Genomic DNA, 26,435 nt, shown 5'->3' on the forward strand with positions numbered 1-26,435 from the left:
GAGATCTTAGGTGCTTTAGAATTAATTAAGCCTTAAAAAAGACAGCTGAGTACTTTTAACTCTTGATTATCACTAAATTCATAATAAATAATAATGAGTTATTGTCATGGTATTTTTTAAAATTTATTTTTCTTTTTACCAAAACTGGGTGGGTAGATTTGAAGAAATACAAAATTGATTTTTTTAAAAATGTAAACAAGGAGAAAATAGAAGTGGAGAGAACTGGAAAAAATTTAACCAAAAACATTTCCTGATAGGAAAACAAAATTAGGAAATAATCAAAAAGAACTTGCTAAAACCCTAAAATTAAATTTTCATTACAAATGAATGGAAAAAAATATCATACAAGGCATCTTTCTTAAACTTGATTTTTGATATTCTATGCCATCTAGAAACGAACATCATTTCTCCAAAATGTTATCCTGATTTTAAATTTACTATTAGATAGTAAATAATAAAAATCAACAAGTATTTATTAAGGATGTACTCTGTACCAGTTATTGTCACAGAATGACAGAACCAAAAGGTTTGGGGGAGTTAATTCATTTAATTTGGTGATGAAAAAAATGAGTCCCAGGAAACACAAGAAATTTTCCCAATTAAACATCACAAATTAAATCAATGTTGTAAAAGCTGTCCAAAGTAATTGGTCATACTTATGTTCCACAATATCTTTCACAAAAGTTTATTAGAGGTCTCAACTACTCCTAGATTATGCTGCTAGAGGCTACAGACTCTTAAAAAATGTACACACAACATACTCATAAGGTTAAACTGAATTATTAATGTTCTCCATTACTTTTTTAAGTTTCAGCAGTCAACAAAACAATAAATCAAGCCTTGATTTGTAGCATTTTCCAATTTCTTGAATCTAAATGCTTACATTAAAATCTGATAGTAAAGTCTTCAAAACCAGGGCAAGCTAGTTCTAGCACACTCCTGACCATACATGTTTGATTTCCTTGGTCATGAACTCAGGAATTCCTTTTATCTCACGATAATCTTTTATCATTCCATCTTTCCCTATACTTCATAGCTATTAACCCTCTTCTTCATCTCCATTATAAACTACAATCCCTCCACTCTTCTATTCTTTCCCCTATACTGGCTACACTTGCCCCTTTCTTATCTCAACCTCTCAGTGAATGCATTCAATATTGTACTGTCCCTCACACTCTAATTCTTTGCAAAATTCATCTCCTTCATTCCTATTTATATGCTCTTTAATGAAAATAAAGAACCTGAAGCCATGGTAACTGGATTCACTATGAACTAGTTATGTCACAAATGAGATGTAGCCTTTATTTTAAAGGAAAAGATGACAAACAAAACCAGTTTGTATTTCTGAATTATAAACATTTATAATGATTTACTTATGGAAGGAATCTACTAATGAGACAAAATTTTTTGGAAGGTGCATCAAAATTCAGTTTAGATCTGAAAGTAATTATACTTCTAAGAAGGTTAGTTCATTATATTCCCAGCACAATCTTGGGAATATGAATCTATCTAGCATACCGTAGTCTATTAAAGCTTCTAGTAAGGCAATCTTTTTTATGCCTCCTTACCTAATTCATTAACTATCCCACTCACCATACCAACTATTTCAAATCATTTCATACCCCCTAAAGTTTTCAACAGCACTTCCCCCTTCACTCACTCAACTGAGAAATTTGCCTCATAGAGCATCCAAAAAAAGAGGTCATTTGCTGGGATGTCCCCTCATCTCAAATCACACAAACATCTTCCTTTGCTCTCTCCATCTTCATTCCTTTATCATTCCCATTCTCACACCAATCTCTCCCCATAAACTGGCTCCTCCTTTAATTACTACAAACACACCCATGTCTCTAATATTCTTAGGGGGAAAAAAAACTTCACTTGAGCTGATAACCCCCTTTATCTACTACTCTATAACTCTCTTTACCTTCTCAACAAAATTTCTTGAAAAAGTCACTGACACTGGATGCCTCCAATTAGTCTCCTCCTCTCAATCCAAAAGCCTCCTTCATCTGGCTTCCAAACTCAACATTCAATTGAAATAACTCTGCTCAAAGCTCCCACTGGTCCTTTCTCTGGCAAATATAATGGCTTTTACTTAATCTTCATCCTTCAGGACTTCTCTTCAGTCTTTGACATTGTCAACCCACTCTTCCAACTTCCTCAGCCTCCCCTTCCCTCTAACTGGATAACTGCAGGGTGAACGCAAAGAGGGTGGAACTTGGTCTCTGCAGGTCATTACACTTTCCATCTGAACTCTGGAACAAGACATTGATTCGCCCTTCCCTTTCCATCTTCCTATTGTATGTTAGTCTTCTCCCATTAGATTATAAACGCCTTGAAGGCAGAAACTATCTTTCTTTTTCTAATTTGTATCCCTAGAGCTTAACACAAACTTGACACAGACTAGGCACTTAACATATATATATTGTATTGTCTTGTAAATACTCTCTCCTCTCTAAAGTTTTCATGACATTGCTAATTTTCCTTTACTCATACATGTCTGATAATTCCTCAGTCTTCTCTACTGGATTTTTAATTAGATGATATCCACTATGAGTATCCCTCACAGTTCCGTCCTGAACTTGCTTCTCTTTTCCCTCCCTGAGATCTCTATACACATGGTTCCAGGACCTATAAATCCAAGCCTAATCTCTCTCCTGAGCTCTAGTTTTATAATCAATTGCTCTTTGAACATAAATTGTCCAGATGGCATCTCAAACTCAACATCCCAAAATATAACTCAATATCTTTCTCAATATCTTTCCCCAAAACTCTACTCTTTTTCCTATTTTTTGTCTACGAAACTTCCACCCTTCCAGTCAGTTAAACTGGCAACCTTGATGCCATCCTTCGATTCCTCACTTTATTCAACCTACATATAAAATCAGTTCTTAAATTTTATTGTTTCACACTCTTCTGATATGTCCCCATATCTCCAGTCACACAACTTCCCTTTGGTGCAGGTTCTGATCACCTTTCACCTAGACTACTGTAGTAACCTTGTGGTTTGCCCTACCACAAGTTTCTCTCCTTCAATCAATCAGCAGACAAAATGTTGTTGTTTGTTGTTTTTTCCTAAAATACAGGTCTGACTATATCACCCTCCTGTGCACTAAACTTTAATGACTCCTACAACTTCTAACAAATTTAAACTATCTTTTGGCCTTTCACAATTCGATCCACACCCCTCTCCCACACATCTTTCCAGACATCTCACATTTTATTCCCTTTCATATAGTCTAAGATCTAGTAATAGTAATAGTCTGATTGCTACTCATCAAACACAATACTCTATCTTCCAGCTCAATATCTTGTCAGGTCAGCCTGACCTCCATGCCTGAAATATTCTTATCCTCTTGATCTCCTGCCTTCAAGACTTAGTTCAAACTGTGCTTTCTGCAGCTTTTTCTCATTCCCTCCTGTTCCTAATGTCTTCCCTCTGAAATGACTTTTCATTTACATTTTCTCTGTCTCTGTCTCTGTCTCTGTCTCTCTCTCTCTCTCTCTGTATACATATATATGTATATATATATACACACATATATACATATATACATGTGTGTATGTATATGTGTATGTATGTCTACATGTATATATTTATATATTATCAATGTATATGTATGTTGTCTCTCATTAGGACAAGAGTTCCCTGAGGGCAGGAAAAGTGTTTTTGCCTTTCTTTGTATTTAGAGCCATTGGCATAGGATCTGTTACTGAGTAAATACTTATTAAATGCATGTTAGTGATTATTGTTTTTCAGAAAGTATCACTCATTAGAACCAAGAGAATATTGTACACAGCAACAAGAAGATTATGTGATGATCAGTTCTGATGGACATGGTTCTTTTCAACAATGGGGTGATTCAAGCTAATTCCAAAAGATTTGTGATGGAGAGCGCTGTCTGCATCCAGAGAGAAAACTGTGGGGACTGAATATGGGCCACAACATAGTATTTTCACCATTTTTGTTGATGTTTGATTGCTTTTTGTTTTCCTTCTTATTTTTTTTTCTTTTTAATCTGATTTTTTCTTGTGTAGCATGATAACTGGGGGTAGAGGGAAGAGAGGGAGAAAAAATTGGAACACAAAGTTGTAAAGGGGTGAATGTTGAAAATTTTATTTGCATATATTTTGAAAATAAAAAACTATTATTAAAAAAATCACTCAAAACTCCCCCCCCCATTTTCCTTCATGAAAAAATGGCCATTCACAAATAAATAATACATTTGTTTTATCATCAAATAATCTGAATTCAAGAGCAGCTTACTGATATAGTGATTAGAACACAGGGTCTAAAGTCAGGAAGATCTGAGTTCAAATCCAACCTGAGACACTTACTAGCTATGTGATCTCAAGCACATAGTGTTATGTGACTCTATTTTGCCTCAATTTCCTCATCTATAAAAGTTTCTAGAAAAGTAAATGGCAAACAACTCCAGTATCTTTGTCAAAAAATAAAATCCAGATAGGGTCACAAAGACTTGAACACAATTGAAGCAACTGAACAATAATTCAATAAGCATCTATTAAGTGGCTGCTATGTGGCAGCTATTGTATTAGGCACTGGGGATATAAAAACAAATGAAAATAGTTCTGCCCTCAAAGGGTTTACATTTTACTGGAAGAAAACATGTAAACAGGACATCAAAAGAGATTTTATGAAACAAATAAAATTTTCCATTCAAGTAAACAACCCATGGTATTGATAAAGTTGGTCACTCTGTTTTGCTCTGTCAGTTGCCAAGTGTTTCCAAATACTCATTATGTTCTATTATTTACTGTACCACTCAGCATATAATAGTCTCTTAAATAGATGCCAGTTGATTGACTGACTTCTGTAATTTCCTTGGACACTCAATATAGTTGATTGACTGACTTCTGTAATTGCCTTGGACACTCAATAGTCACCCTGATCTATTTGTAGGAGACAATTATTGGAGAAGGAAAAAGAGGGGGTACCATTCCTTCAGTTATTCATCAGAGATTCTAAAAATCCCTAAACCAGCTTGCAGGTGCTTAGGGATACTAAGGCAGATGGTAGAGAATATTTGGGCATAAGTAGGATGGAAAAACACTACACCACCACATAGCAGAAAGCTATACTGACATCAGGGGTCCTGAGAAAAGATTAGCAATGTTTTTTAGCATCATACATTTGGGCCATTAAGACTTAGATATCCATGCAACCATCTGTTTGTGCACAGATCTGTTATTTTTACCAGCAGGTACCTACTTTGTATATGAGAATGATGGTACTAAGGTGGTCTATAGACCTCTGAATTAATATTCTGCTCATGGCAAAAGATTTATGTAGACTCACTTAACATTCTCTTATCCAACCTCCTTTACAACTACTAGCACACAATTTTATATGACTAGTCAGCAAACTAATTCTGTAGGGGTGGAAAGGGGGTTGGGGGGGAATAGCCTAGTGAAAGACTGACAAAATTTGGGGGGTTTGTTGTTGTTTTTTAAACTGTCAAGAGCTGGAGAGAGTTTCAGTATAGTTTTAATGAGGCAACAGATTATAAAATGAAGACTATGGTGCCAATTTGTGAAATTTGTTTAAAATAAAATTATAAATTATTAGATGAAAGGAACATAACTGAATGTAGTATAAAAAGGTTGTCCAAAATGTCTAAAACACATCAGTTATTAACTTACATTTTCTACATAATGCATCTACAATGACTGCCAAAGGCAAAGAAAACTTAATGAAAAGTAAATTTAGTGACAGAAATGTCTCTCAAACATCGATTAACTATTTCTCCTGTCAAATTAAATATATTCATGGTTTAATTTTATGCAACTTTGAAAGGAACCTATTTTTCAAAAACTGAATTACATGTAGAAGGTTACAAAGAAGAAAGCTTTCTAAATGTTTTGTATTTGAATAAAATTGCTTTGAGGTATCTACATTTATTGTTTCCTTTGTTCATTATTGGTTTAACATAGCTAGGAACAGACTTATTCTATGTGGATCCAGAAGGTAGAAAAGAATCAATCAGTGAAAAGAAGAAACATATTTCAACTCAACCTATGAAAGCATTTTCTAACAGCTTCCCAATGGCACAAAATGAGATGCCACACAAAGTAGTGAACTTCCTAACATTGGAAGCATTCAAGTAATGGCTAAACAATCATTATTCATAAATGTCATGGAAGGGATATATTCCTATATTGGAAGAGTTAAATTATTATGACATTCCTACTAATTCTAATTTCCTATGATGCTATATATTTGCATCTATATAGAGAATTAATGGCTTTAAAAGTGCTCTCACAGGTTTTCTCATTTGAAACTATATTTGAGGGAATTTTTTTTAAAGTCTATGAAGTTAAACAAAGCTAACAAAGGCTGATAAAAATAACATTTACCTAAACTCTTACAAATGTATTCAAAAGCATTTCAAATAGATAAAAATGGGAGAGGAAAAAAATTGCTAAAAATATCCACCAAATAAGATATACTTTTAAAATTTGTTCCACTTTCCTCTATTATCCTGGTTGCTGTTATCTACCAGATCATTATTTTTTCTTTCTTAAGTTTAGCAACAGCCTACAGACTTCCTATCTTTCCCCAAAACTGTCTTTACTTGTGTCTTTGACCTCACAGGTCCTATGTAGGTCTAAATCTATAGTCTTACTATAGTGAGCTTAAAGACATCAGTCACATGATGCAGTTACCATCACCCTGACTTCCAAGTTCACCAGCCTCAGTTTCTATTATCTCCCCTTCATCTCCCTCAATTCCCATTCATTTCAATCATTTATAGGAATGCCCACACCCATGATACTGCCATCACCCAAAACTTCAACCTTCATGATCCACAACTCTGAAATTCCTCTCCCATAACAAAACCTCTTATTCTTCTATCTCGGTGTACCTCATTCTTTGTCCATTCTTTGTTCTCACAGTGATTTCCAGTCATTTCATCCCTTCTGACATTCCCAGTTCATTTTGCTCCTTTTATAATCTTTTAATTAAGCAGTTTTACACAGTCTTTTGTATGCAAATCACTTACTACTACTGCTACTGCTGCTTATGCTTTGCTAAACTCAAGTCCTTAACTACTCTTACCATCTATTTTCTGTGTATCTGCTTATTTGTTGCTGACTGGCATAGAAGGAAAGTGCACAATATCACTGTCTGAGTCTAATATAAATTCAGGACATCTACCCTGTATAACCAGCCTGTCCCCTATATGTAGTGGGAAGTATCTTTATTGTGGCTCACAGAGGGAAGCAGAAATAAACACATCTTTAACATCTCCTTCTCCTATTCTTCTGCAAAGGACACAGACATTCCCTCTTTTCCTTAGAGATAGAGGGTACCATGAGAGAATTCTAATCTGTTCCCTTAAATGATATTAATAGTAGGGGATAAAAATTTAAGGTTAAGTTAAAGTGTTGTTTGGTAAATATTCTAATATGTATACTTTCTTTAATTTCTGTTTTGCTATTGACTTGGATAGGTGAGTTTCTTTGTCATAGAATTGTCATTTAATGGGAAGATTTGAAGTCAGGTAGATAAATCTTCCTGATTCCAGACTCAATGTACAATTAGCTGCCAATACCTTTTCTCATGCCCTTAATTCTATATTATCTGTGTATATGTATGTGTGTGTCTGCCTCTGTTTCTCTGTCACTGTTTCTCTTTATGTATATATGTGCACAAAATATATATGCATTCAATAAAAACTAATGGATAAATTTAGACTCCTACACTTTGGTTCAAAACATTAATTTCATAAGTTTAAGATAGCAAAAGCATTCCTAGTGAGCAATTCATCTGGAAAAAAATGAAGAATTTTATAGCATATAACCTCAAAATTAATGAATAATTTCAAGAATCCAAGAAAGCTGTTGCAATCTTGCATTAAGAAATATATTTTCAGGACTAGGGAGATGATATTCTAGCATGGTCAGATCACAGATATAGTATGTGCAGTTCTATATGGAAGAATCTTGATAACCTAGAGACTTCACATAAGAAGGTTATCAGGAAGGTAACCAAAGAGTATCAAGATGATGCCACAAAAGGAAACCTGGAAAGCACTAGGAATATTTATCCTGACAAAAGACGTCTAAGTGTGGGGCAATATGATAACTCTCTTCCAGTACTGAAAAGCTGTCAATGGAAGAGGGATTCAATTTGTCCTGTCTGACAAGAATAATACAAAGAGGAAACCTTAAGACTTGATCTAAAGAAAAACATTTTCATGATTAAAACTAAATAAAAGTGGGCTACCTTGAGATGTCATGGCTTCTCTCTTTCTGGAAATCTTCAAGCAAAGCCTGGAAAACCACTTGTCAGATGAGATGTAGAAGTGATTTTTGTTCATATATGAATTAGACAAATTATCTCTGTACCCCCTTGTAACTCTCAACTTCCTATTCTCTAGAAATCAGCTTCTCCCAGCATAAACTGTTCAAAGCTCCTTCACCTCCCAGACATAGGACTTTAAACATTTCTAATTCAGCAAATAGATTGGCTTTGTTTTTTTTTTTTCAACTCTATAAATTTCAAAAAAAAATTGAGAACATCTCTGTTCTTTTCAAAAAATTCCTAATTTGTTAAGTTCTCTTTTCAAATCAGTAACATCAATGAGAGGCCACATTATTCAGGGGAAAGAATCAAAAAGCCCTGAAATGAAGTCTTGCCTCTGACACTGGCTATCTAACTATGGTAAAGTCACTTAATATCTCTGTGACCCAGGCAATTTTATTAGATTACAAATTAGACCAGTTGCCAATGGAGGAAGCCCATCTTTCCCTCCCACCCCAAATAAAGTCTATTTACAAAGAAAGGAGAAAAATAATTTCATACCATACAATCTATTGCAAGTCATAAACATCAACACTATGTTTTTGCCATTCAAACCAACATACACATCCTGCTGGATGAAAGACTGAACAATAAATGAAAACATAAGGCACTTCTGAGACTAAGCCTAAATTAATGCAGATATATAGTAGCCATCATGGAACATCAGGGCACAATGCAAAAAATCAGTGAAGTCATGTAGGGAAAAAATTGCATATTGCATACAAAGACGCCATTTACAAATTTAATATTACAAATTGAACAAACCAAATCTTCCTGACAGAAGATAGCTACAATTTATCCTGCACTTACTATTTCTCCCTTCAGCATGATGTATCTACCTACTAATGATCTTATCAATTACCTTCCTGTGAAGCTTCAAAATCTTAAGTATCTTTGATGACTCTAAATTTATCCTTTAAACAAAGTTGTTTTCCCTATGTTCTAACCAGTACCAGTGAAGAAGTGAAATTCTATAAGCAATACCATTACGAGGTGATCTGACTTCTGCAGTCCCAGACACCCTGCACCTTTGTGGCACAGTGGTTAGAGTGCTGAACTTGTGAGTCAGGAGGACCTGAATTCAAATTCTACATGTGTTTCCTTAGCTCAGGGTCTCTAAAAGAGTCGCTTAACCTGTCTCAATTTCCTGCTATGTAAAATCGGGCTAATGGCAACACCTGCCTCACAGTGTTGTGATGATCAAATGAGGTAATTATAGGCAAGGTAAAGAGCTATCATTATTTTATCACCAAGTGCTAGCTGTTAGATTATTCTCAATGATACATTGGTACCTGTTCTGCCAACAGAACAGCAGATTGCAAATGATGAGTGGGTAGTTGACTAGAAAAAGCTACCAACATCTGTTAGATGAGAAGATTGAATTGGATGACCACTAATATGCCCTTCCACCTCTAAATCCTATGATTCCATGCCTAGAACACTATCAGGCAGCAGTTTGCTGATGGGGCTCATAAAAATTGACAATCTACTGGAAGATAGATGGCCAAGATACTCAAAAAGTTAAACAACAGAGATACATAATAATTTTACACAACTGTATAAAAATTCTCACAATGTAGCTCAAGATTGACTGCCCCCCAAAATAGCAGACATAAAAGGAGGCGGGGTAGGAGTTAGTTCAAAAGGAGGGAGAGATTAAATAATACCTGAAGGCAAAGTCTTGCTTTGCTCTCAACTCGCAGAGAATTAGACCCTAGAGATTCTCCACAAATAGGGACTTTGGAAGGAGAGAAAGAGTAGGTACTCGGCTCCCTGGCACGAAGAGAGGAGGTTAGAGAAGGTAACAGTGAGGAAAGGGAGATAAGAAGGAGAGCAATTGCAGGAATCAGCTGAGCTGGGCAGCATGGCATTGGATAGATCCAAGAGCTCCATGCAGGGAAGGGAAGGGGAAGAGAGGGATTTGTAGGTATAGGGTGTTCTTTCCTCCTGGGTGGACCAAGGTATTAGCAGCTGGTCCCACCTAGCAAGAGGCTGCGCTTAGTACGTGGGCTGTGCGCTCGTGCTCCCAGGGCGCTGCGCTACTTACTACTCACCCACAGGCTCCACTTAGTCTCCAATTCTCCTCACAAGCAGTGCTGCCAAACCCAGCCTGCCTGCCTGGCCCTGCCAGCTCCGGGGAGGCGGCTGTGGCTCCTGCCTGCCGCCTCCCCAACCCTACAGACGTTCGTTATAGCCGTGTCCTGGCAACAGCGGCGTTGCTAGGACTAGCTTCCAGTCTAGTTCCCTCTAATTCGGACCCTGACGTGAGACGCCCAGCCTAGGGGCTGGGTATTCTGAGCGCCCTTGAGAAAGGGCAGTAGCTAAACTCTGACTCCATCCGCGAACTGGCTGCATTTCTTAATCAACCCAGCCCAGCAGAGTACTGGGCATATGGAGCAAAGAATCTTGCGGACGTGGCCCCCAAACACCAAAACTATTCTCTTGCACCCCAACTCTTTCCCCATCCAAATTCTGAAGCTCCCCGTCTTACTTGAGGTGATCAAAGCCCTTTTGATCAAGGGGGAGAAAGGAAAGAAGGCTCCGAACTTAGGCAACTTAGGCCATGAAAGGGGAATAGTGGAAAATAAGCCCATTTTAGCACAGCTAACTACTAGACAGTTACAATTACTGCATAATTGAATCCTCCTGTGATAGTTCTCTAGGCAAATACGGCTACCTATGCCAAAAAGAACGTAGAAAATTTATAGGCTTTTCTTATGGATTAGGGTACCAACTGTTATGAAGCAATGATCATAGAAGAGAGAATAATTATAGCATTTATATAGCATCTATGTGACAGGTGTTTTGCAAATACCTCATTGGATTCTCACAATCTTATGAGGAAGATTCTATTTACCCTTATTTTATAGTTAAGGAAACTGAGGTTAAGTGATTTGTCTATTGACACAGCTAGTAAGTGTCTGAGGTAGTATTTGAATTCACGTCTTCCTGACTCTGGATCCAACTGCCCCTCTGCCTTTTTCAATTATTACCTCATTTGAATAATAAGAATTTCTTGTAGCTTTGGTTTATTTGTTTATATGTTTGAGTCCTAGATTAGGAAGTTGGACAAGGTGGTTAGTGGTCAATATTATTATATAATTATATAATTATATTGCCCACAAAAATGGACAAAATGAAGTTAAACAGCATTTATCAGTCTCACTTAGATTAAAAAATGGAAAATTAGCTAACTGCTACTAGAAGAATGTTGAATAAATGATCAAGTCATAATTTTGTTGTAAAAAATAAACGCTTGTACTCTACTACCTCCAGAGCAGCCTATGCCCATTTCAATGGAATTAATGGCAAAAGGTCAAATTACATGTGATAATAATATAGTCCATATTAGAGTAAAAATTGTTTGTGTTCAGTCATATCTAATTGTTTGTTTTTTTATTTTAAAGCTTTTTATTTTCAAAACATATGAACGAATAATTTTTCAACATTGACCCTTGCATAGCCTTGTGTTTCAGATTTTCCTTTCCTTCTCCCACACCCCCTTCCCTAGATGGCAAGCAATCCAATATATGTTACACTTGTTAAAATATATGTTAAATCCAATATGGGTAAACATATTTATACAATTCTCTTTCTGCACAAGAAAAATCAGATCAAAAAGGAAAGGAAATGAGTAAGAAAAAACTCAAACGAACAACAAAAAGAATAAAAATGCTATGTTGTGATCCACACTCAGTCCCCACAGTCCTCTCTCTGGGTGTTGATGGCTCTCTTCATCACAAAATCATTGGAATTGGCATCAATCATCAGATCTAATTTTTACAGAGGCAAACAATTAGTGAGATTTGAATTCTGGAAGATGAGTTTTCTTGTTTTCAGGTCCAGCTTTTTATCCACTGCACTATCTTGTTTTTGTTTGTCCTTCCTTCTCAAAGAGATTTCACCACCATGAAATCAGGGAGATGATCTTATAACACGCAAGCAAATTGGATTTGAGGAAGGGAAGGCTGTGCAAGGTTACTGGCCTCACTTTCCCCTCCAGAGAGATCTGGGTCCAGTAGCAAGAAATAGATCAAGATGCCTGGAGAGGGCCCTCTATCCAGGAGAAGATGTAAAATCCCACAGGTCCTAATTCCAAACAGCCCTTTGTATGTGCCAACATCCCCCTTCAGTAGATTAGTTTCTTTATTGATTCTCTAGGGGTTGCTAAGTAAAACCATAATGTTTACTGTTAATAAAGATAGTGTCTCCTCTTTATTGTCTTTGTATTTAATGAAAAAGAATCTCTTATTTTGCAATTACAAATAATAATTATTAGATGCTTATGCCCAATATTTTCCTTTTCCTTCCACTTTCCATTTCTTGGCCTTTCCTTTCCATTTCTGATCCCCTTTTCTCCCAAATATCTGAATTTTTAATATAGTTGTTAAATAACTTGCATTTCTTCATTTGAGAATTACCTGACCACATACTTTGACCATTTATCCATTAGGAAATAATTCTTATTTTTTATATATCTGTAGCAACTTTTATGTAGCTTGGATATGAGACCTTCATCAGAAAAATATTTTGTATATAAATAAACTATTTTTCTTCTGATTTAAATTTTAAATTTCATATAATCAAAATTGTTCATTTTACATTTTGTTATTTTCTTCCCTTTCTTTCTAGATGAGAATTCTCAAAAAAAAATTTGTCCACATATACTTATCATATTAAAAAGGGACTTTTTTGCCTGTTTTTTATTATTTTAATAAATGAGTGTTTAAAATGTGATTTTTACATCTCAATATAATCACAAGGTTTTGTTTTATATGATGAACAATGCTAATTGATTTTCCTAATTTTAAACCATTCTTGTATCCCTAGTTTAAATCCAACTTTGTCATAGTGAATATAATTTTTGGATATGTTGTTGTGATCTTTAATTAATTAATATTCCTTGTCATATGCTATCACAAATATTGTTCCAATATCCAAACTACTATCAGAAAGACCTATTCATCAATATCATTAGTAAATATAGATTAAATTTAAAAAAAATTAAAGATGCTTCCTTTTTTAGATATTGAAAACAATTCAAAGAACATATGGTTAATTACTCTTTAAACATTTATGAGAATCCACTTTTAAAATCATCTAGGACAGAATGTCTTTTTTTTTCCTTTTATGGAGTCATTTGTAAATTGTTCAAGGAAATGGAGTTTTGTTGTTAAATTTGTGATTTTATATTTGTAGGTAAATTAGTTCTCTCTATAATGTCCTTTGAAAACTGTGAGCTGTTCTCATGTGCCACCCGCTATTTCTCCTATGGTTTCATCATAGGAGGAAGGATCCCTACTAAAATGATAGTATTTAGGGAAAAAATGTCTCATGTCTCTTCTTAATATTTTCTCAACTCCATCCCCACCATCCCAACTCCTCTATCCATATCTTGATCTAATCCTAACTACCTTCCCAATGTGCCCTCGGAAATTCCTTTTACATAATAAACAAAATCCCCTTCAAATTCCCCCTTTTCTTACATTCTTTCCATTTATTTCCCTTATTCCTAGCTGGTGACATTAACACCTCCAGCTATCTTCTCTAGCACTGGCTCTACCTTCTCTCACATAACAACCCCTCTCTAAAATGGCCCTGGAGGACTCTGAATATGCCTCAGTCTACATTATCACTTTCATAATCTCTACTAGCTCTCTTCATAATCTTTCATCATTCAGTAACCTTGCCTATTTTAAGTCCAAACAATCATAATTCCACAAATCAATGAATAGAATATGATAGCTAAAATATAGATACCTAAATCCTAAGTCATTCTCCTTTTTATCAAGTAGTTCAACATCTGAGTCAAGATCTTCCTCACCTCTCTAATTCCTGTCTTTTATACCAGAGGAATGTAATATACATATAAATGCTCCTTCAAACAATCAAATCACTCATGTCTTCAACCCCCTTAAGGCCAGTGACCTACTTCTTAATTCTATCTATGACAATCAGACCATATGTGGAGTATAATATTCGTTTCTGAGTATCACATTATAACCTCTTTTGCTGGGAATGCCTTGGAGAAGCACATAAGCCTTTCAATTGCCAAAAATTGAAAAATTGGCTGTAAAAAAATGAAGCCAGAAGAACAAAAAAATATAAAAACTTATAAGAGTAGAGCTGGCCCATAAATTGGAATTGGTCATTTGGAAAACTCTTTCCTCCCTCCCTCTCCTTTCCTTTCCCTCTCCTTTTTTCCTCTCCCTCTCCTTCTTTTCCCTCTCCTTCTTCTCCCTCTCCTTTCTCCCTCTCCCTTTCCCTCCTTTTCTCTCCTACCTCCCTTTCTCCTCCCTCCCTTTCCTTCTCCCTCGTCCTCCTCCCTGCTCCCTTCTACCTCTCCCTCTCTCTCCTTCTCTTTCTCCCCCCTCTTTGTCTCTGTCTCTTTCTCTGTCTGTCTCTCTTGCTGTCCTTCCTTCCCTCCTTCTCTCTTTTCCTTCTTTCCTTCTCTCTTTCTCTTCTCTCCTTCTGTCCACTAGTTTATGAAATTTCTATCTAAAGATGCTCTTCAACGTTTTTTTGTTTTGTTTTGTTTTTTGGGATCTCTGAACCCAAGATATCTTGGGGTTTACAGGCTAGATTTCTTTTTGTAAGGACTATGCTATATGTGTTGGATTTCTAGATTTATCTATTCTTATGTTATTTGTTCCTACTTTAAGTTGTGCTTTCCTCATGATTTTAATTAGCCTTTCAAGATTTTCTTTGAAGTAACTTGTCTCTTTCCTTCTTCAGGTCTTTTCAGTCTGCTTCTTTTCCCTTATCTCAGGCTTATGTTACTTCCCCCATCTTGTATTTTTCCTCCTTCCACAGTAAACCAATTCTTTTTTTCTTTAGTTTTTCCCTCCATTCATTTCTCTGAAAGCTCTCACCCTACTTCATTTCCTTTTCTGTAGATTTTCAGACACAGCTGTTTCTTCTGAAGTAAACGTTCTCTGCCTTCCTCTGCAGGAATTATCTCCTCCCTGTTGTTTTCTAGCTGCACCTTTTGTTCATCCCTAGTTATTGCTTTCCTTCTCCTTTTTTTCTTTACCACAACCCTTTTCTTTATCCCCTCCATCTCTTCCTGAAGGCCCCTTCTTGCTGCCTTCTCTTTCTTTTACAACCCCAAGAGAGTTTCCTGCATTCATTTGGGCAGATGTTACTAGCTCGATTGTTTCTTTTACCCTTTCAGAAGAGGCTCTTGAAGCTAATCCAGCTGTGCCTGCCTTCCTTTTATTATGAAATCTTCTTAGGCGGTTGACACGCATGTGCACCATTTCATCACAAAGGTTACACACATTTTTAATAGCAGTAACTACTGTATTGTTATTCTCCACTTGTAAAACATTTTTCTGACTACGCATTACACTGCAATGATTTTTTGAATCACACTATAACAAAATTTGGATCGTTCTCTATGCCCCAGTTTTTTAAACTGTGAGTCAATGCCATATGGGGTCTTGTAACTGAATGTGGGAATCATGAAAATGATTTATTATCAGTAAATGTTTAATTTTTATAACTATCTTATATGCCTTTATACCCAGGGTCACATAAACATTTCTTGGGCAAAAAGCTCAATAGTAGAAAAATATAAAGATGCCCTATACCAGCTATAACTCTTTTGTGACTAGCAAAGAATAACATTTGGCCAGTTTTTAACTCTATCTTCCCCTTGAAGTAATTCTATTTCACACTTTTATGCTTCATTATGAACATTAGTGATAAATTCTCTTTTCAATGGGAATGCTAATTCCCTGAAATTTTTTTTATCCAAATCACAAAATTCCTATATACTTTCATTTGTAGCTAGAGGAAAATGAGAAGAAACTTTAGTTTTGAATTTCTTGGCAAAAGAACCATAACGTTTTTGTAGCATTTCTAGTCTTTTTTCCCTTCCTTGTAGAGTTTACATAGGAATAGTGATAGGAGCTAGGTTTGTGATTTCACACATGTAGGGAACTCCTGGGGGAATAAATTTATTCTGCCAATTCAGCCTGGTACCTTCTCTGAAACATGCAGTCTTAAAGAGTTGTATAGTAGAGTAGAACATTAAGAGGTAAGAGAAAAGCTTATTTCTCTATTGTATTTAATTACTAATTATTAAATTAGGACCAATGTTTTTTTCCCTTTTCTACTTCCTTATCCAGAAATCAAAATATGAGAAATTTAATTCAAAGACTTATTCAAGCAGTAAAATTAAGACCTAATCAAAAATAGTAAAGAAATTCTAAGTTTAGTCAAATCGATGGATTCCGGCTCATTGTGTTTTACTCTGACAGGCCTGGGAAAATGTAGATTCTCCCTTTTGTTAGACAGGTGCTTTGGGAATTGTGAAGTCTCTTTGACTAAGATTTGAGGGCTCAATCTCATGTACTTCAACACCCTCATTGGACATATAATATTTATTCTCTTATTAATTGTTAACAAATCAGAATTGATTGCCATTCTCAAAAATACCCATTCTTCAAAAGACATATAAACTGTAGTCCACCAATATGACTTGCCTTTGGCATTTAATCAAGGCAATCACTGATCCATTTTATTGGCAATATGCCAGCATTATTAATAAAATTATTAATTACCCAGAAACTATATCTTGAAGTTTTTTAAACATTGCAGAGGCCAATTGATTTGCTCAGGGTTAAGTAGCCAAAGATATCAAAGAAAGAACTTGAACCCAGGTTTTCCTGTTTGAGAGGCAGCTCTCTACAATGAAAGCTACCATGAAAGTCATATTCTACACAACATATCCAATTTTTCTGTTGTTTATATTAAATGCTTTCTATCATGCATGTCTCTTAGATATTTCCTACCTACTTTAATAATTAGGATCTTGAACACCTTAATCTTTCAGTATAGCAAATCATCTTTTGTAGATGGTCTTTAGGCTGTTCTCCTTATAGAAATTACATTATTTCCTCTTTTTTCCATCTCTTCTGTTCCAGTAATTATTATGGAAAACAAAATAGACAATGTAGAAGTATCTTGTTTCTTTCATTTCCCCCATTTTTTTCTTAATTCTTCATTTCTTCTTTTCTTTATCTTCCTCATTTCTTTAGCTTTCCATTTGAAGGTAACCACTGACTCTTACCAGACATGGAGACTCTGCCTGTCTATGCTTTGGGAGACATCTTTCTACTTTGACCTTATTGACTCCTATACAGTTGATTTGATAAATTCAGTTTTCAGCATCTCCTTCTTGAAATGATAGTCATTTTATTCTAAAAGCTCATATCTTCACAACAGTCAAAGCATAGAATGTATGTTTAATTTTATACATAATAACATTTTATTTTCAAGTTAAGGGAGACTTTAGGGCTCCAAATGGAGCTCATATGATATATCCTTTCTGCTCCCCCCCCCCAAAAAAAACAGCACTTATCCCCAAAGAAACTTACATGGTCTCTGTCACAGAACTATCCTAGTAGGCAGTAGCTTTAGTATTTAATATTTTGAATTTCTGGTATCTTTCCCCTCCAGCTGCACCATATGTCACTAGCCATTGCTCTCCATTGCTGGCCCCAATCACTACTCCCTGCAGCTCTGCTTTCTGAAGTTCCTCCACCATCCCTGAAACCCATCCCCCTTTCTTCCACTCAATCTCTAGCAAATAAAATTTATTCATTTTTGCCAGGAGTTCAATTGTTTTTGTTTCATTTTATTGTTTTCTCAAATAGTCTATAGGTGAAGAATTCTCTGGAATCATCTGTCATGAAGGAAAAACACCTCTACCTCTGGAAGAGATATCTCAATTTCCTAAAAGCCCAATAGTCATAGTTCTCCAAGTGGGTCAGAAGAACTAGCTTCCCTCATGTCTTGCAGCTTTATGTAGATTCATGGTGATTTGTTAACATGTGCATACTTGACATCAGTAACTGGGCAAATGTATTTGCCATTCCCTGCTCACACCTCTCCCAACAACTGGCTTTAGGGAAGAAAGGAGAGAAATAGAAGTACTGAGAGAAATTCATATACTAATATACACAGCGAAACAAAGGCTCAGGGAGAGAGACATGGTATTTTCTTGGGGGATATTTAGCATTCCATCCACTTGGGGAAGTACGGCAGGTCATTCAAACTGCTTAGATCTGTTTCCTGATATATCTAAAGGAAGTGGGGATGAGAGGGAGGAGACCACCTATGCTTACCATTTTTCAAGAAGAGAAAAATTTGTAATCTTTGCAACACAAATATCAAGTAGGGAGTACTTCTACTAGAAGCAATAGCAAAATTATCCACCCCTTATTAATAATTTTTTAATGTTAGAAGGGAAACATGGTAAACTGAGTAAACTCGAAAGAAGAAAGTAGGGTATCATAGAATTTTCATCTCATTTCCTTAACAAATGAGATTAAGCATAGGGCCAATCCATCAAATCTTTATTATTATTATTATTATTATTATTATTATTATTATTATTATTATTATTATTAGATGAGCCAATTAAATGACTTGTCAGATTAAGTTTTAAGTGTCTGAGGCTAAATTTAAACTTAAGTCCTCCAGACTTCAGGGCCAGTGCTCCATCCATTGTGCCATCTAGCTACTCCAAATCTCAACTAAATCTTAACAATATTATTAGTAATGTGCTTCCAACCTTTGCTACCCCAGTTTTTTCTAAGCAATAATTCATGCATATTAATTGCATGAAAGAAAAGGAAGGGAGGAAGGAGGAGAGAGGGAAGTAAAAGAAGGAAGGAAGAGGGAAGAGGGAGGGAGGGAAATAAAAAGGGAAGAAGGGAGAAAGGAAAAAAGGAAAGAAAGAAAGAAGGGAGGAAGGAAAGAGGAAAAGAGGCAAACATGTAGATTAAACTTAAAATCTTAAATCTGAAAATATGTCCATTTATCCCCAGAGAATCAGTTTTTACATATTTACCACTTCACTCCTACTTCTAGTATCTTTTCTAATTACATGCCTAACTACAACTCATAGCAGAAAATCAGTCCTTGAGTATCCTAAAAACATTCTTGAGCTTAGAGAAAAATAAATATTATAATAATGATAACAAAATGTTTGCTTATGTTACTTTCAAGTATTTTCAACTAAATAGTTCAGGGGATAGAGTGCTGGGACTATATAGTCAATAAGACTCATCTACATGAGTTCAAATCTAGTCTTAGATACTTACTGGCTCTGTGACCCTGAGCAAGTCCTTAACTTTCTTTTCAGTTTCCTCATCTATAAAATGAGCTGGAAGAAATGGCAAATCACTCTAGTATGTTTGCCAAAAAATCCCCAAATGGGATCATGAAGAGTCAAGTACAATTGAAAAATGACCAGTCAACAAAAATAATTTTCAGATCATTAAATCTAATATTAAGTAGACTTTCCTCTACTGATCTACCAGTTTTTCTCACAAAAGCTTATGCAAATATAAAGAAAATTTTCAATTCATATACAAAATTAAGGAATTCTTTTTATTATCAAATCATAAACACTTCAAAATCAGATGTGATCTTTTAGGTCTAACTCATTACACATACACACACACACACACATATACACACATCTTCTGATGAGGGAAATAAGGTCTAGTGATATTTAATACTTGTCCAAGATTATAGTAATTGGCAAAAACAAAACAAAAAGGAAAGTCTTCTTTCCTTTTCTCACCAAAAAAAAAAGCATAAAAGAAGCAAATTAGTCAATCTTTGCATGTAGGTATTCAGAAGAGAAGGTCCATGGCATACACTGAGCAGAGTGAACAACAAAAGCCACACTCTTTAACATCTCACAGTGCTATCCCAATGACTTAAAGTATTTCAATGTATAATTTCATCAAAATGTTTTACTCAAATAATCTATTTTCTTTCTTAGAATCATTCAGCATAAACATATGCCAATTTCCTTTTCAGTTTAGTCCTTTCTGGAATTAAGAGTCATAAAAATAAATGTTTCCTTTCTAAAAAAAAAAAAATCAACATTTTTACTCTCCTTCCTTATTCCCATTAATCTTGTATATATTTCCAGTTGCATCTATGTAGAATTATGCAAATTTTACTGAAAAAAAATAGTACAATTATGACCTCTAATCGGGCCCCCAGGGAGTAACATTCTATGCAAAGACTGCTGTCACATAGACAGTTTGGCTCAAACTGTCCCTCTGCCAAGACATGAAGCTATTGCCATGTAAATCATGATCTGTACTTCCTCTCGAGTCCGGGCACATGTGGAGCCTAGCAGCCAGCCTTCACAATTTCCTCATCACTATTAAATCCAAAATTCCCATTTTTAAGATAACTGCCCTTTCCATCAGAGTTTAACAAATCAAGATCACAGAGCTGGTGGGCTCCCTCCATTCTCTCCACCACCACCCCCCAACTCCTATCAAGATATAACAGCTGAAAATCTCTAATTAAATAGAGAAGTCTTTGCTCTTCAGCTGAACACAACATATGCCAGGTTTCAGCCCCAAGTCAGTTTTTATGGCCAAGCCACAAAACCCCTGAAAAGAAGGATTTATAATAGAAGGGCTGTCACCACTTTAATACATGCACAGCAGTTTTCAAGGCTTTTGTCACATTAATTATTTCTATTTATAATCCGGAGGCTGGAAAGTGATTCTGGGTTCTTAATATGTCATGTTATCCATGTTACAATTTTCTTTTATATCTCCTCTCTCATTACATTTTGCTGCTTTCTGCTTTATTCTCACTACAAGATTTACTGCACCCAGATAGAAATATTCACTGACAGAGGCAGAGCCTCTAAGGCTAGATGGCATAGTGTGTTAGTTCATAAGCCAGTTATGTGCAGTATGTTAACCTCGCCTTAATTTGTTATTGCATATGAGCAGTTTGAGGTACTTGCTTAACATCATTATTGTTACCACTGGGGCTGGTAATAATACCACACAACAATAATAACAACTCAAGTTTATATGATATTTTAAGGTTTATAAAGGATCTTCTTCATAATACCAATATGAAAGAAGCAATGATAGTATATTTATTCTTCTTTGACAGAAATGGAAATTAAAGCTCAGAGGTTAAATGTTTTGCCAGGAGTCTCATAGCTAGCAAGTGTTACAGTTATGCCTCAGATCCAGATCTTGTGACTGTCCAACAATTTGGGGGCATCAGGAGGGATGCTATCATCAGTCCATCTTGTTTTCATATGTGTGTATTTCTTTGGGAAGCTCAGATTTCTTTGAAATTGCATTGTGCCTTAATTTCATTCAGAGCTTTTACTGATCTTGTCATCTCTTAGGGGTTTTTGTTTACTTGTCTTTAAGAATAAAACTGGATGCTTACTAAGGTCACTTTCAGCTCTAAATTCTAGTCAGATTTAGGCTATTCCAATAAACTAGGAAAACAAATGCATATATTCACATGTCAAAGCAGATTGTGGTATGAAAACAGACATTATTTCATTGTATCAATAGGAAAATTGAGGTAGAGTGACTTCTTCCAAGATCATTCAGTGATGCAACTTTAGGATAGTGACCAATTCTGCCATGTAGTCTTTAAACATCATGGGGGTAATCCATAATCCTTAAAAAGACTGTTTTAAAGTCTTCCCTGAAAGTTCATAAGGTCCATGCTTTCTTTTTTTTTTGCATTAAAAACTCATTTGTTTATTCACTAACTACTATGAAAATAATAATACAAAAGAATTTTTTCTGTGACTCTTGCTTTTTTTGTAAACCATTTCTTTTTTCACTTCCCAACTTCCTCCCACTAAATGCCATAAACTCATTAAAAATACTTTCCACAATTTTTAAATAAATCCAATATAAGTTCTGCTTTTTGTCACACAGTTGTTGGCTTCCTTTTCTGTGGATGTTAACAATTTCTTCAAAACAATGATGGTTTTTATCATTTTACCAATCAATTCTGGGCATAGATTTCTTTTTTTCTTTTCTTTTTTTTTTTTTTAAGATTTAAAGAAATAAAGTTTAATTTTTCTACTGTTTTTGTTAGAAGTTCACTTTTCCAAATATATATCATTCACAAATATCATTATAAATAGTAGTTATTCATTTCCTGTAAAGTTCCTGTTCGGGCGCCAAATTGCAAAGGTCTGGGCTAGCTCCTCTGAAGGGCTCAGAATAAGTCCTTGACAGCATAAGCAAAAGTCCTTGCCCCACATTGGGCGCCAATTTGTAAAGTTCTTGAATTGTGAGGGTCTGGTCATCTGCTCAATTATAAGCCTTCTCTGGGAGGAGATCTGTAAAATCTTTTCCTCTGTGCACAGGTTTCTTGGGAGCTCTGAATCTCCTCCAACTCTTGTCCTTTCTCAAATCAGACTGGTCTCCTTTCAGCCTGCCTGGTGTCAAGACTTTATCCCAGAGTCCATTCTCTCAGACCCAATGCTGTTCTTCTTTTATCCTCCCAGAGAATGGGCGTGGGATAACGCAAGGGCTTCTGGGAAACATTACTTCAACCAATGAGCTTGCTCCTCCTAGAATTCCTAAGGTGTAAACTCCCTTTAAAGGCCCAAACCAAAGGTCTAAGCCAGAGAACTGTCAAGTCAACCTGAATTCTCACCTTGTCACTAACCAGACAACCTGAGTTCTCAACTTGTCACTGTCCAGACAACCTGAGTTCTCACCTGGTAATCCTAACAATTTCCCACAGGGTTTTTATGGATATAAAATAATATACAAACCAATATACATATTCTCTCCCAATTAAAAAGACTGGTTCCCAAATGTCTTTCTTACCCCTTCTAAATTTCTTTTTTTTTAATAATTATAAATTTTTTTTGACTGTATAAATGCATGAGTATTTTTTTATAACATTATCCCTTGTATTCATTTTTCCAAATTATCCCCTCTGTCCCTCTACTCCCTCCCCTAGATGACAGGCAATCCCATATAAGGTCCATGCTTTCAATGCCATCTTCATTCACTAATACTAACTAATATTTTATTTCTACCACATCTTTGTACACCTTTTCTTTTTTAATTAAAGCTTTTTATTTTTCAAAAATTATGCATGGACAATTTTTCAACATTAGCCTTGCAAAACATTGTGTTCCAATTTCCCTCCTTTCTTCCATGCCCTCCCCTAGGTAGCAAGTAGTCCAATATGTTAAACATGGTAAAAATATGTGTTAACTCCAATATATGCATATATAGTTATACAATTATCGTGCTGCACAAAATAAATCAAATCAAATCAGTAAAAAAAGTGAAGCGAAATAAAATGCAAGCAAGCAACACCAAAAACTGTGAAAATGCTATATTGTGAACCACATTCAGTTCTCACAGTCCATTCTTTGGGTATAAATAGCTCTCTTCATCATTGAACAATTTTGTTTGAATCATCTCATTGTTGAAGAAAGCCACATCCATCAGAATTCATCTTCATATAATCTTCTTGGTGCTGGCTACAATGATCTCCCGGTCCTGCTCATTTCACTCAGCATCAGTTCATGTAAGTCTGTCTAGGCCTCTATGAAATCATCCTAGTGGTCATTTCTTACAGAACAATAATATTCCATACAATTCATATATCATAACTTATTATTCAGCCATTCTCCAATTGATGGGTATCTGTTCAGTTTCCAGTTTCTAGCACTACAAAAAGGGCTGCCACAAACATTTTTGCACATGTGGGTCCCTTTTTCTCTTTTAAGATCTCTTTGGATATAAGCACAATAGAGAAACACTCATGAGTCAAAGAGTTTGCACAATTTGATAATTTTTTGAGTATAGTTCCAAATTGCTCTCCAGAATGGTTGGATCAGTTTACAACTCCACCAAAAATGTATTAGTGTCCCAGTTTTTCCACATCCCCTCCAACATTCATCATTATCTTTTCCTGTCCTCTTAACCAATCTGAGAGGGGTGTAGTGGTATCTCAGAGTTGTCTTAATTTGCATTTCTCTGATCAATAATAATTTAGAGCGCCTTTTCGTATGACTAGAAATAGTTTCAATTTCTTCATCTGAAAATTGTCTGTTCATATCCTTTGAAAATTTAAAAGTGTTTTCCCAGTCTGTTGCTTCCCTTCTAATCTTGTCTGTATTAATTTTGTTTGTACAAAAACTTTTTAACAATATAATCAAAATTATCTATTTTGTGATCAATAATGATCGCAAGGTCTTCTTTGGTCCTCCACAGATCTGTAAGGTAAATTATCCTATGTTCTTTTAATTTGTTTATAATATCATTCTTCATGTCTAGATCATGAACCCATTTCCATCTTATCTTGGTATATGGTGATTTTTATCCCAAAAGCTGAGGTCTTGGGGATTGCCAAACACTAGATTGCTATAGTCATTGACAATTTTTCCTGTGAACCTAATCTATTCCACTGATCGACTACTCTGTTTCTTGGCCAGTACCAAATGGTTTTGATGACAGCTGCTTTATAATATATTTTGAGATCTGGTATAACTAGACCACCTTCATTTGCATTTTTTTTCATTAATTCCCTTCAAATTCTTGACCTTTTGTTCTTCCAGATGAATTTTGTTCTTATTTTTTCTAGGTCAGTTTCTTGGGAGTTTGATTGGTATAGAACTAAATAAATAGATTAGTTTAGGTAATATTGTCATTTTTATTACATTCACTCTACCTAAGCAGAAGCACGTGAAATTTTTCCAGTTGTTTAGATATGACTTTATTTGTGTAGAAAGTGTTTTGTAGTTTTCCTCATATAATTCCTAACTTTCCCTTGGCAGATAGACTCCCAAATATTTTATACTATCAACAGTTATTTTAAATAGAATTTCTTTGTGTATCTCTTGCTGTTGGATTTCGTTAGTGATATATAAAAATATTGATAATTTATGAAGATTTATTTTGTATCCTGCAACTTTGCTAAAGTTGTCAATTATTTCTAATAGCTTTTTAGTAGAATCTCTGGGGTTTTCTAAGTAGAGCATCATATCATCTGTAAAGAATGATAATTTGGTTTCTACATTACCTATTCTAATTCCTTTAATCCCTTCTTCTTTTCTTATTGCCAAAACTAGTATTTCTAATACAATATTGAATAGTAATGGTGATAGTGGGCCAACTTGTTCGCCCCTGATCTCATTGGGAATGGCTCCATTTTATCCTCATTACATATGATACTTGCTGATGGTTTTAAATAGATGCTACTGAGTTATTTTAAGGAAAAGTCCATTTATTCCTATACTCTTTAATGTTTTCAATGGCAATGGATTTTGGATTTTATCAAATGCTTTTTCTGCAAATATTGAGATAATCATATGGTTTTTGTTACTTTGGTTACTGATATAATCAATTATGCTAATAGTTTTCCTGATATTGAACCAGCCCTGCATTCCTGGTATAAATCCCAGTTGGTTATGGTGTATTATCATGGGGATGACTTTCTGTAATCTCTTTACTAATATTTTATTTAAGATTTTTGCATCAATATTCATTAGGGAAATTGGTCTATAATTTTTTGTGTCCATAAAAGAAATTTGGTAGGAGTCCTTCTTTCCCTATTTTTTCAGATAATTTATGTAGTATTAAAGTTAATTGGTCTTTAAATGTTTGGTAGAATTCACATGTAAATCCATCTGGTCCTGGGGATTTTTTTTAAGGAGTTGATTAATAGCTTGCTCTATTTCTTTTTCTAAAATGGGACTATTTAAGTTATTTATTTCTTCTTCTGTTGATCTGGGCAATATATATTTTTGTAAGTATTCCTCCATTTCAATTAGGTTATCAAATTTATTGGCATAAAGTTGGGCAAAATAACTCCTAATTATTGCTCTAATTTTCTCTTCTTTAGAGAAAAGTTCTCCCTTTTAATTTTTGAGACTGACAGTTTGATTTTCCTTTATCCTTTTTCTAATCAAATTAACTAAAGATTTTTCTATTTTGTTGGGATTTTTTTCATAATGCCAGCTCTTAGTTTTATTTATTAATTCAAAAGTTTTTTTTTTAACTTTCAATTTTATTAATCTCTCCTTTTATTTTAGAATTTCAAGTTTGATATTTGATTGGGGATTTTTACTTTGTTCCTTTTCTAGCTTTTTTAATTGTAAGCTCAATTCATTGATCTTTTTATTTTATGCAAGTAAGCATGTAAAGCTATAAAATTTCCCCTTATCACCACTTTGGCTGTATCCCACAAATTTTGGTATGATGTCTCATTGTTGTCATTGTTTTGGATGAAATTATTAATTGTGTCTATGATTTGCTGTTTT

General features: G+C 34.9%; 1 protein-coding gene across 1 annotated transcript in view; it reads right to left on the bottom strand.

Moving 5' to 3' along the window:
• CCDC178 (coiled-coil domain containing 178) overlaps positions 1-10,535 on the bottom strand; it is a 630,290-nt gene extending 619,755 nt beyond the window's left edge. The window contains exon 1 of the mRNA XM_074277537.1: positions 10,387-10,535. The gene's annotated coding sequence lies outside the window, so the exon portion shown is untranslated. The remainder of the gene's footprint in view (positions 1-10,386) is intronic.
• Between the last annotated feature and the right edge of the window lie 15,900 nt (positions 10,536-26,435).

This window comes from Sminthopsis crassicaudata, chromosome 1, assembly GCF_048593235.1.
Source record: "Sminthopsis crassicaudata isolate SCR6 chromosome 1, ASM4859323v1, whole genome shotgun sequence".
In the NCBI taxonomy this organism is placed as follows: domain Eukaryota; kingdom Metazoa; phylum Chordata; class Mammalia; order Dasyuromorphia; family Dasyuridae; genus Sminthopsis; species Sminthopsis crassicaudata.